Genomic DNA, 12,820 nt, shown 5'->3' with positions numbered 1-12,820 from the left:
ATTTTTGGCAGTCTTCCATTACATTCACTTTGTCTTGCACTTGTTCTCCACTGCCATTAAATTTTTTGCCAAAGAAAATTTCTAAGGAACCTGGGAATCTGGTGTCTGTGTGCAATCAGAGGAATTTCAGGGTGGAGTTAAATATTTTACTTATCAGTGCCTAAAATGTTATAGCTTGCTGGCTTAGAGTCTGCTAGTTTACACATGTGGTCCTCTATCACCAGGATGCAGGGGTGAGGAGGTAAACCTATACCCTGATTTCCTCATTCTCTTCCCCCCACCACATAGTTACTGTATGGTTACTTACTTTTCTCATCCTAGGATATTTTTGCTCAGAGTTAGATACAGTTGCAGTACCAGTAGGGGTGGGGGAGACACAGTGGCTCTGCCCTTTTTCCCAGTTACTCCAGACCAATGACAGCCAAGACGGTCCTAGTGAATGGAGCAAAGCATCTGAATCTTCTCCCTCAGAAAGGAATTACAAGCCCCTGATTCTTTTGCAGGTAAACAAAAGCTTAAAGAAATAACAACAGTCCTGTGCCTTTCCTGTCTATCTTTTCATTACAAATGCCATATGCTTATGACCTCTTCCCACTTGCTTACAGGACTTTTGGGACTGTAATTCATCAGTGGCATACTCCTGTACCTATTATGCAAATGTCTTTTCTCTATGCCTGCAAGAGAGATCATCCCTCAAACTTGGTGTTACCTTTTTGGCAAGGGAATGGAGTTCCTGAGTCCCATCTTGTTGTTTTCTTTGCTTGTGGCTAGAAACCTTTCTTGGCTCCCTACCCAGCCAGCCAGCACTTATTCTCTCAACAGCAGTAATCACATCCAAATTAGATTTGCTGTTAAACAACATCTCATTTCTTTCAGAAACAGGAAAAAATGAGAACACGTATAGCAAAGCCTTTATTCCTATTCACAGCAACAGGATGTGGGGTTATAATGGGTCATGAAAGCATATGGTGCAAAAGGTGAATATTTGTTGAGAGCCTCTCCTGTAGAGATCAGACCCTAGAAACTGCATTTGCTCCATATGGGTTTGAACATTTCTACTGGCAATGACTTTATTTCAATTCACACAAAAATTAGATTTTGGGCTGACCGCAAGTACTTATTTATTTTGGGTTCAACCACTGAACCTCCCCTCTCCAGCCCCAAGTAGCTATTAAAAAAAAAAAAAAGAAAGAGAAAAAGAAAGGGGGAGAAGAAGAAAGAGAAGAAAGGGGGAGAAGAAGAAAGAGAAGAAAGGGGGAGAAGAAGAAAGAGAGAGAGATAGATATTAATAGTATCAACTTCTACAATTGTAATCCAGACTGCATTTTTGCTTTTTAGGCCAGAGTTTCACACTGCTTCCTTCCTCTAAATTAAGGAGTTCCTGATCTTTTCCTCCTTTCTACACCCAACCATTTTTGCTCTGAAAAAATGCAGGCCCACACAGTAAATCAGATAAGAGAATTGCAGGTAGTCTTTGCAGTAGACATTTCTAACTGACAAAAGAGCTATTCTGCTACCAGCTAAACTCTAGTTACTGGGGGAATAGGGCAATTCTTCATGATAACTTTCTCTAATGTACTTCCCTAAGCATCTGCTGTCAAAAAACAAAACAGAAAACACCATGAAGCCACCATGCGAGTAGTTCTGGTGGCTTCTCGAAGAGAATATGCCAAAACTAGAAACAGTACAAAAAAAAGATGACAAGATGGATCAGAAGTCTGGGGTAGCCTATGTTTAAGGAGAAAGCAGCCTAGAGCTCTTCGGCCTTAAAAAAAAAGAAGAAAAAAAAAAAAGACACAAATAAAAAAGACACAAAATGAAAGCTAAATATATGTAAGGTCTTCCATAAAGTCATGAATGTCACTGTTCATAATTAAAAAAAAAACAAACAAACAAGCACCCCAGGGGGGTCATCAAAATAGTGTTAAGTAACCAAATGAAGTAAATGAAAATAAGTACAGTAATTAATAAGGTGCAATTTAACTATGGAACTCCTTGCTGCAGGATTTACAAAAAATAATTGCATACATGGGCTCGTGAAGTGTTTTGATATATAAAAGGCAAATAAATCAAATGCCATTAAATACAGAGAATCAGTGTCTGGGCTTGTAAGCTTCTGTCTCAGGGAGTTATACCAGTGGAAGTATCTGTCTGTGAACTACCTTTTTATATGCTTCCCCTAAGTACATGTCATCTGCCGGGGAAAGAAGACTGGGACAGATAGATTTTGTCTGACCTGATGCAGTAGTACTTACAAAATACAGTCAGGTTTATCTCACTAGCTCCCAAAATAACTTATAATGTTCATCTCAGACTGCATGCAGAATTTCCATTTTTTTCCTAAACATCTCAGAATTGTCAGACAAATAAATATGGTTTAGCTTACCTTTATTTCTTAACTGAGATAAGAAAATTTCCATTGATGACTGAAGGCTGAAATCTGTGTTGCTGTAGCATGCCACAATTTAGTTTAGTGATAGAGTACATCGTTTTCCCATTTATCTGAAAACTAAATCAACCTTCCCTCAGAAAGTTTATTGTCCCTGTTAAAGACACTGTTTTCACCATTAAAGTTGTTACAAATACTGCTACACCATTGATAAAGGTAAAATACTACACTTTAACCTTTCTGAATCCGTCAGGACCAGAATTTACTTTTCTTTCCCATATCTGCAAAGGAGAAACTGCTTCTGTCATTTTTATTTACAAACAGAAAGTACTTTCTGATTTTCTAGATATACAATTGCTACTGTTCTTTACTATAATGTCAGGTTTACACTTTAAAGTATATTATATACACTTTTATATATATATATTAAAGGCTTTCAACACAGATGAACGTATGTACACTCAGAAAGAAGGAAAGTTCTGCAGTAGATCGCTTAGATACACTCTAAAGAACAAGTTTATTGGAAAAGACTACGGCTGTCTCATAATATTAAGAATACTGATCAATAATACAGGAATGTGATATAAGCATAATTTTGTCCTAATATATCTGGAAAAATATTTTAAAATAATTCTAGGCAAAGTTGTTTGAATCTGAGAAGCAGCACAGGCAGAACACCACTGAAGAGTTAAAAGTGGTTGTTTTTTTCCCAAATACATACATTGCTTCATTGAAAAGGTGTGTGATGTGCCAGAGGGACTACGAACAACTCCTTAGGGTTATGTGACACCAGTAGTCCTCTGCCAGTGGGCACCAGTAATATTGGAGCAAAATAGATTACCCCTTAAAAAAGCCCTACTATTATGGCTTAGAAGCTGGACGATGATTCTGAACTGCAAAGTGAGCATCTCTGCCTTTACTGTGGAACAAAATATTACTGATTATATGACTTATTTGAAGAGCTGCTGAAAGATTGTTTCATTTAATGAAAGACAATATTCATTCAGCATGTTACACATTGTAATGTAACACAAAGGAGTGCTGGTATTTCCTGGCATTAACCATCGGATATGGGTTGGGTCATAAAAGACCCAACCACAGGATTTAGTAGCTAAATTATACCTTCTTACCCTCCAGATATTTTTAATCTCAGAAAATTAGATAAGAGAAGCAAATGTTTCAACCAAAACCAACAACTAACACAGATTAATTCAAGCAATTAGTAAACCACAAATCAATAGCTATAGAAGAGAAGACAGGGTAAACTCTCAGAATTCCCCACACCCGTAAGCAGACTGTACTGATGCCTTTTGGATCTCTGTTAGCAAAATTCACCTCTGATCCTCCATGTTTACCATCACAGTGTCACTATGCATTCTGAAGCTCATGAATCTGCCTGACCAACTCCAAGTGGAAGCACTCACTGCTGGAGGTTCATACTTACTGTTCCTGTGGCTTTCCATTTCTAATGGCTGCATTGGCTTCTTTACATTTGTTCTCAAGAAACAGAAAGCCAGTGACTCCTGATGTTCTCTTCTGAGAGCATTCACCATCATGAGTACTTATAAGAAAGGGCATTGTTAAGATCATCAACTTATTCCCTAGCAGAAGTCCCATTGCTTTGCTTGAAATATTCTCAGACACACTAACGGTAACTATTGTACATTCTTGGAGTAAGTTTTCTGCCCTATTCGTCATTCTTGATGTATAGTTCTTTTGGCTAACCACGGCTAACCACCTTCAGTTCAAGAAACCCATTACATTCTGGCACAGAAACTTTTGTTCTTCTTCCCCTAAGTCTCTAACATCATCTTTGTACAGTGAGATGTATGATATGTTTTGCAAAAATGCTCCATGTAAATAAATTTATTAAACTCTCCAGAATATATTCTCATAACCAAACTATTTCTGCTAACCCATGCAAATGTTCATAAGAGGTTGGCTGAAAAAGAGCAGAAATTTATGGACTGCTGAACACAATTGGTTATTAATTCATCTGGAATCCTGTATGTGGGGGATGGAGGGTTATACTACAAATTTATAAATGGTTGCTTTATGAAATGTAACATACAGCAATTTAAATTTAAACAAGACCTTTTTCATTAAAACATAGCCCATAAAAATAATGAATCAAATTCAGACAAAAGTGAGCATGATCTTCCTATTGTTTCAACTTCTTGTTTGTTTTCCAGCATTCTGTTTCTTAGAAACATGTTAATGCTTAAACCTTGATAATGTGCTCAGGTCCTTGGAGTAAAGCAAGCTGCACATTGTGAGACTTAAGAAGCAGAAGATTATTTAAAATTCTGTTAGCACTTTTCCAACAGTCAGTGCAGAGACATTTTGATACTACCTAGTGACACCTTCCCCATATCACCATGTTCCATTACACTTCCAACACCTTTTCTAAGCACAGATTTTTGCAAAGGATCTCCCTGAAAAGAGCCCTCATAGACCACTTCTTGTTTCCTCTCCTAATCATGGGTATTCTAATCATGCCCTTTTCAAGCCAGGATTTCAAATTAAAGGTTTTTTTCAATTTCATGGACACTTTCCGAGGGTAAAAGGGCTATTTGTACAGTGGTTTCTATGATATAGATTCCTGTGGTATATGGCTTGTTTTTACCTCGAGTGATTTACAAACATGTTCATGAAACCATTCATAAGTCAATCCAATAACCAGCAGTTGTATTTCCCAATCTGAATATAGTTCTGTTGCGGCTCAATCTGTGTGTTGAAAGGATATGCCCCCAGATTGTCCTCTTTCAGAACGGCACTCTCTAATTCACACAAACTTATATCAAATTGGGTTTTTGTTAAACTAAGAAACATTAGTTTCAGCTCCTCTGTGGTATTTTCCCAAGCCTTTCCCCTTGTAATCACAGCAGCATTTGCTATTACCCGCTAGCAATACACTCATTGGAATATTTTTGATAAATCAGGGAATAGGTTTGCTTAGAAACTGTAGTGATTCTGTGAATCTCAGGGTGGCCTTTTTCTTTTGAAGTCTTTCCACTTGTTCAATTACCTTACTTATATTCAGTCAAACTCCTTTATCATGACACACAAATCATAGTAGGTTTCCTAAACAACCAGCCTTACTCATCCCTATCGGATATTAGTTCTCACTCAATTTAAAGATTTTTTTGCTTGGCATACATTCCATAGATTTTTATAACACTTAATAATTTCTGCCTCAAGTAAGCACATCATCAATCATTATTTCCAGTCGAAGAGATTTTGGTACATCTTATGTGTCAATGGAACCCTGCAGTGAAAACACTTGAATTTATCTGCCCAAGGAGAAGACTAACCCACAATGCCAAAACCATAGGCTGGAGAAAAAACCCTGAAACATTAAAAAATAAAATAGTAGTAATAATAAAATCTAGATTTGGCCTTCACATCTATTCTCAAAGGCTAAGAGATACCTTGATATCTTTGCCTCATTCTATGCGTGTGTATGGTGGCCATACCATCACTTCAGTCAGCTAGCATCTAACTCCATTCAGTGCATTCTAGTTCTACTAACCCTTTTACTTTCTTCCACAAGGCACTGAAAGGATTGTTTGTTCTGCACATGAGTTTTGGCAGAAAACTGGGATCTGTATTGTTGTTGATTACATCCTTAGTACATTGCTCACCATTAAATGACATATTTTTAAGACTATTTATGTCCTATTCAGTAGATCTGCTAAACACCTGCTGGTTATCAGAATTGCATTCAAATTTCTTTTCCACTATTTTAAAACCTGAGTGATGTCCATTTAACCTTACTACGTTAGCATGATTTTTGCCTATTATCTTTGCTGCATAAGAATAGTTTTGCAGTTTTGATACTAAGTAGCCACTAACCTTTCTGTTAATTATTTGATATTTCAATTGCACTATTTCAAAATTGACTCTCCAGGTACTGTTGGTATCACAAAACACTATTTTGAAGAAAGCAGATATACCACAGCAGAGAATAATCACATCCCAGCAGAGAATAATCACGTCCATTGCACCCTACAGCTGCTCCACATCCAAGCTCTGATCACCCATAGAAACAGGATGCACAGAAACAGATCGAGACTCACCTCTCTTTCCTCTGTATTCTTCCAGGGAAGCTTCTCACCCTGGTTCTTGAAACTTACATGTGCAAAAGCCATTTTCTCTTGCTCCCTTGCATGCTCCAAGAAGGCACGTAAACTCTGCTCAGCAGTTCCTACTTTATCACAGAAGTGTTCCATATCAGGACAGTGAAGGAATGGACCAGGTTACCTAGGGAGGTTGGAGGTTTTTAAGACCAGACTGGATAAGCTCTGAGCAACCTGGTCTGATCTCAGAGCTGGCTGTACTTTGAGCAAGAAGCCCATTTCCTGAATTTTTCCATAATTCTACATTTCAAGATGTCATGAAGTTATGACTCCTTCATTACTGAGGTTAGAGCAAAATCACAAATTTAACCATGGCAACCCTCCTAGAAATTCCATCTTCCCAGCATGTCTTGAGGTAGCCAGCCTTAATTTTCTTTATTCAGACCTAGCATTGCAATCAGCTGTGGCTATTAGCAATCCGGGTATCTGTTAGGGATGTGTCAACTAAAATGCACAGATGTATCCCCTTTACACAACACGAAGCACAGTACTTTCTCTGATTACTGACCCATTATTATGTTCATTCAGAGAACAAATCAGATAGTTATTACTTTCTATAAAACTTTTGCATCTTGGTTTTAGAGTAGAAATATGCCAAAAAAGCAAAGTCTGAAACAGAATACAAGATTATAAGAAAGTGGTCTGGAAGTCCAAAAAGAAAATTTAAAAACATATGTGTATTCCTTATGGTTTATGAAAGCTCATATATCATGGATACCAGTGCAAATCTTGACTCTGCTGATACCAATGGGAATTCAATGAGAAAGTCAGGTTTTCACCCTTTCCTAGAGAACCTTATCCTGCTAATATTAACGTACATTAAAACTTTTTCAGATACGGTGAAATTAAACATGCATTAAGTATTTCAAGATTTGGACCTAAGATCTAAAACATGCATTTAGTTCTGGACAGAAAGTAATAAACTGGACCAGAATCTAAAATAAGATTCAGATCTAATAACACTTTTCTGAAAATTCTTACTCATAAATATCTGTCCATATTTGAGCACTTACACTGAAACTATTATATATGTGAGTGGCTTTAACTTTTGTATCCCTTTTTGGAAATTTGACCATAAATATGCAACTCATTTAGGTTGGTGCCCCTCCTAAACAAAATGGTCTAAGCTGCATACTGAAGTGTTTGCAGAACTGGGGTCTTACACATTGAAATAAGTTACTCATGTGAGAAAAACCATTCACAGATATCACAGTGTAAAATAAAGACTGTATTTTCCTACATATCTGTCCAATGTCTAAAATGTTTTAAGTTTTCAACATGAAAAATAGTGAAATTACAGATGTATTGTTTTTATTCTTGTTTTAATTATTATATTGCTTTCTTTAAAATAGGGTTTTGCTTACATAAAGGCATCATTTTTCAGGTATATTCACTAGTTCCATGTCATCTGTTTGCCTTGATTTTTTTTTTTATTTTGCATATGGCATTTAAACATCACAATGACAGGCAGAACATTAAAAAATTAAACTAAGATAGCAACATAGCAAATTTTTTTCCCCAGAAAAATCTCTTTAGCAAAGAAGAATTTCCAGACCTTAGATTCCAAATAAGTGCTAGGAATAACTCACTCAAACACAGAATCTTAAGGGAGGTGAGAAAAGATAATTCCAAGCAATAATGTCCTACCAAAGACCCAAATCTATCTTACCTTAGCAGGATCTGTAATTCTGTGTTCTTGAAGTATGAAATATTTCCCGAATTAATTTTCATCACAGGTCTTCTAGAATCTGTGCTTTTAAATACTGTCCATTCATCTCAATTCTTTCTCCTAATTCTTATTTTCCCAGTCTTAAGACTTTGGTCTGGCTCATTTAATCATTTCAGACTACTGTTGGAGCCTCATTTTGAGGTACTTTCTTAATTCTTAAATGAATTTTATAACCCTTAATATCCCTATATGCATTGATGGAAGGAGTGATTTACTGTGAACATTCTGCAAAGCAATAATCTGATGCTTGAAAGAATCATGGCTTGGTTGCCCACATCTTCCTTATCTGAGACTACTGCCAGAATTATTTTCCCCCCACTCCCTGCAAAACCCTCCCTGCTGAGTAATTATTCCAGGTATTTATTTGGCCTTTAACTACCTACCTTGGACATGTGAAATTGTAGCTGGCCTTGTAAACTGTGTCCTGTTGTATTAAAGGACCAATTCCTCATTCTATTCTTTCTACTATCAGAGTACATCTGAAAGAGTCTGCAAGGATGAGCCTGTCCAGACCCTGCTGAAAGACTGGACTTATAGGAAGGAATTCTTCAATGTGAATGGAAATTCTAATTCCTCGCTTTTGATTTAGGGCATACTTTTTAGAAGAGCCCATGTTGTCCATGCTTACTCCATCATCCAAACCAGGCTTTAAGAAGACTTCTACATTCTGGAGTATCTGTTCAATATCTGACTCTTGTTTCTCAAAAAAATAATCCAAAGTTCTACATTTCTGGGAGAAAAGTTCCACACTCAAAAATAACCCCATCGTACCAGAAACTGGCAAATGTCACCTTGGCAGACATTTTTTTTAAAATAAATGTGCTTGTCTTTTTATGGATAATTCATCTTCCTAAAGAACATATTAAAAAAGGCTATGGTTTCTTATTTTGAACACACAGTTACTTTATATGCAGCACTAGTGTCTTTCTTAGAGAAGCAGGGGGCAAGGATGAGTGGGTACAAAAAGCAGAGACCAGTTGGTACCAAAGTAGCACTAGGAAGGTAGACAGTTGCTGTAACCTTATTGGGGCACAATATAATTTTGCAAGCATGTTCAGGCAACTCTGGCAGCAGAGGTGAGAGGTAACCAGAACTGCAAGCCCTCCCTTTGTTGGTCACTTGCAAGAGAGTCAAGAGTGACATTTTGGTCCTGTCATACCCGTGATGACCTGAACATCTTTATTTGTCTGCAAGGCTGCTGGACCTGTGCACAGTCCAGCTCCGACTTATCCCCCAAAACTCCAGACAGATCAGGACTCTGTGACATTTAGCTGATCTTCAGTGTTCCTCCTGAACCAGATTTACAGCCATGCCTCTTAAGTTTTTCCATCCTCTTAAGCTGTCCATCATTAACAGCCCACTGAACATAGTAGGTTAGTAGTGTAACCCTCCTTCCACTGTGTAATTTCATAATCAGATAAAGTCATATCTCACTTTCATTTCCCATGATCATTATGATCTTTTTTTGTCATATGCTAGACACTTTACATTATTTCTAACATCTCCTATTTTTGTCTCTTACATGCATAGATTGTGAGCTAAGACAGTTGGATAAGGCAGTACAAGTATTTTGTCACAGTAATATGCTGTTCCCCTCTAGAAAATCACTCCTTTAGAAAGCACTGTGATTCTGGCAGTCACCATGAATTACCCTTTGGTCACATCTACACTGTTAAAGTAGTGTTCCCAAGCACTGCTCTTGTTAAAGTATTTGGCTAAAATGCCCCGTCTATCCTCACAGTGCAGGCCTGTGGTGCACCTTAAAAGGGGCCAAGATTATTTCATTTTTTCACTGACAGGTAGTCTTAGGGATAGTCTCAAACCTTTTATGCACAACTGACTGCCTTTTTTTTTTTTTTTTTTTTTTTACCCTGATATATTTGCACCTCTCCAACTCTAAAACCTCCAACTCTGCCTTATATCAAAGGTTTGACTCAACTTAGAACCATCAGGATGTTCAAAGAACAACTCTCTCCAGTGGACAAGGCAAGTTTGGCCATAGAGGCTCATGCTTTCGCTCTGTGAAGAAGACAGGTACATCTGTAAGCTCTGAGGGCAACACACAGAACTTTGATGGACTCCCAACGAAGCATTTCTTGAGCCCTTCCTTTAGAATTTCTGACAAGCAGAACCTGACACTTGGTACCCCCTCAAACCAAAGTTCAGTCCAGGAATGGGGTCAATAATGCTGTTATTAGCCTAGTCTCCTACCAGATCACAAACACATGCTGCTGGTTTCATTTAGTCCTACAGAGGTGGCACCAAAATCAGTGGGCTGCTTTGCTTATACCTCTTCACTCTGCCTTTCTTACTTCTCTGTGGCTTGATTACACCTGTGGTAGCTAGCCAACATCAGCCAAAATGAACTCCTTCTCCATACTTAAGTGTAATATGTCAACTACATGCTCCCTGTGAGACCTTGGAGCCATTGCTGTCTGCTGTGCTCTCTGCCCACTCCCTACCATATGTCTGGGCTTCAACCAGCCTTTCCTTAGAGGCAATCACAAGACTTGGACCAGAAGCAGCAGAGTTTACCAGCATGAGGAACACAGAGTCCAGGCTGAAAAAGGGGAGAATTACACCAGGTACTTAATACAGTGAAATTGTTTCTCCTGGTCTGTCTGAGAATTCTCTGGAACTATTAAGGAGCTTACAAATTGGGCTTGCTGGGTCCTCAGCTAACTTGAGGACAGCTAACTGTCCTTGAGAACACACAGAAAATAAAGAGAAGCCTCTCCAAGTCTAACCTTTACTTGTGCTCTAACATGCAAAATAATAAAAAAAAGCCCACCAAAACCCACCCAACAATTAACTCTGAAGTGGTCTTTCAGTCTTTTGGTCCAGTCCCTTTCCTGTGCTCAGCAGATACTTTTACCCTCACCCTTAGTACCTCTCATGGATTCTGGACAGTGCCAGAAATGGCCTTGAAAGTGGTTCACAAAGGTCTGGGGATTGTAAAGAGTTGCCTGTAGAGAGCTGAAGAGCAAGGACATCTGTCAGCAGTTTCTGCCCTGACTGTTCCAGAAAGCTGGCAGAAATCACATGGAACCAATTTCTGCTCTGATCAAGGGCATATCTCACAAGTTTATCTGGTCTCCTTCTCCAAGTATTCATTCATTATTTAGCCAAACACCCTTCATGTTTCTCCTGTGGTTACGCGGGATTTTGGCCTTTGGGTCAAGAAATCTCATTCCTCACATTCACTCGTTCCCCTCTCTGTGATTAACCTACCCTCCTGGCTTCCAAAGTGATGCTGTTCACTATCCCACATGCTTTAAATTTCTGTGATCTTTGACTCTCCACAGTTCTCTGACCTCCACATATGTCATTGCTGCACAGTCAGTCCTGTTGCCAGCATCTCCCTAATTTCATGTGATTTGCATACGAACATGCCCACCTTCATCACCTCCTGAAATCCTTCACTGCTACTACAAGAGCTTAGGAAGCAACTCTCTCTGGGTTCTTTCTTCCTTTTTGCCTAATGAAAAGCAGCTTCAGATGTTTTCAGGAGGACTAGTTAAGTAGCGAAGCAAAAAAATAATTTTCTTGCTCAGACTAAGAGAGAATGGGAATACATGGAGATATTCCAGCATGTTGTGGTCTTCCCATTTCCTTCTTGTTAAGGGGAGGTGCAAAGACCTTTGCGTCCTTCTTCCAGCAGACCTTCCTGAGTGCTCTCCCAGGCAGGCAACCAGTTAGAAGGACTTTGCCCCAGATAGGGCTGGCATTCCATAAAGAGTTGGAAAATTTTGTACTATTGACCAGAACACAGAACCTTAGCTTTTGTCGAAATACTGTCTGTCACTTATGAAAGCATCGCAGGAGTTCTCAAAACCCCATTACCGTACATTTTCTCCAAACCTACAAGTTTTTTATTTAGAAGCATTTTAGCCAGAGTCATCTTCTAGAGATTAATCATAAAAGATCAAAAGAAACATATTCCAGGGGTAGAATAACTGAATTCTTTTGCATTTCAAAAGAAAAAAAACTGCCATCTTTTCCTTTCAGATGAAAAACAACAACATGGAGGAGTTTTCAATCCCACGGAATTACTGCCATAATCTTTTTAATTTCTATTTCATTATTACCTTGACAGCGTATAAAAGAAAATTTTTGTGGTCCAAGTTTCAAAGCAGCATTTCATAATAAGGGACTTTCTCAAAATTTGAGAAGACTGTGAAATCACAGAATTAAAGTAAAGAAGGTGGATTAAACACAGACAATTACCTCAACAGCAATCAAACTGACAAATCATGGGCTATAAAATCTTATTTTGTTTTGGTTTTTTTTTTTTTTAATCATGCAAACCCCTGGGGCTTGATGTTATTACACTTTTTTTTGCACTGATGCTGATGTCTAGAACGTGCAATACACATAATTCTTGTAAATAACTACATTCTACATCACGTTAGGGGAGGATGCACACTGTCAGAGAGATGCAGGAACATGAACTTAAATGACTTGTGAAACAGTAAACTTACCTGGACAGTAGCCTTAGTATTTATTTGCTTGTGAGTTCCTTATCTATATTCTTCCAAGAAAAGAAAAAAATAATCAATTAAA

At 38.1% G+C, this 12,820-nt stretch overlaps 1 protein-coding gene across 1 annotated transcript in view; it reads left to right on the top strand.

Annotated features, from left to right (window-relative positions):
* Positions 1–12,820, top strand: part of LOC308065566 (tyrosine 3-monooxygenase-like) — a gene marked incomplete at its 5' end in the record, with an annotated part of 82,380 nt that extends 69,560 nt beyond the window's left edge. The window contains one exon of the mRNA XM_080391621.1: positions 1–12,820. This exon is cut by the window's left edge and continues 39,134 nt beyond it.

This window comes from Falco punctatus (assembly GCF_963210335.1).
Source record: "Falco punctatus genome assembly, chromosome: 6".
Classification (NCBI taxonomy): Eukaryota; Metazoa; Chordata; class Aves; order Falconiformes; family Falconidae; genus Falco; species Falco punctatus.
The sequence above is the reverse complement of the archived record's forward strand: the minus strand, read 5'-3'. Positions and strand labels throughout refer to the sequence as shown.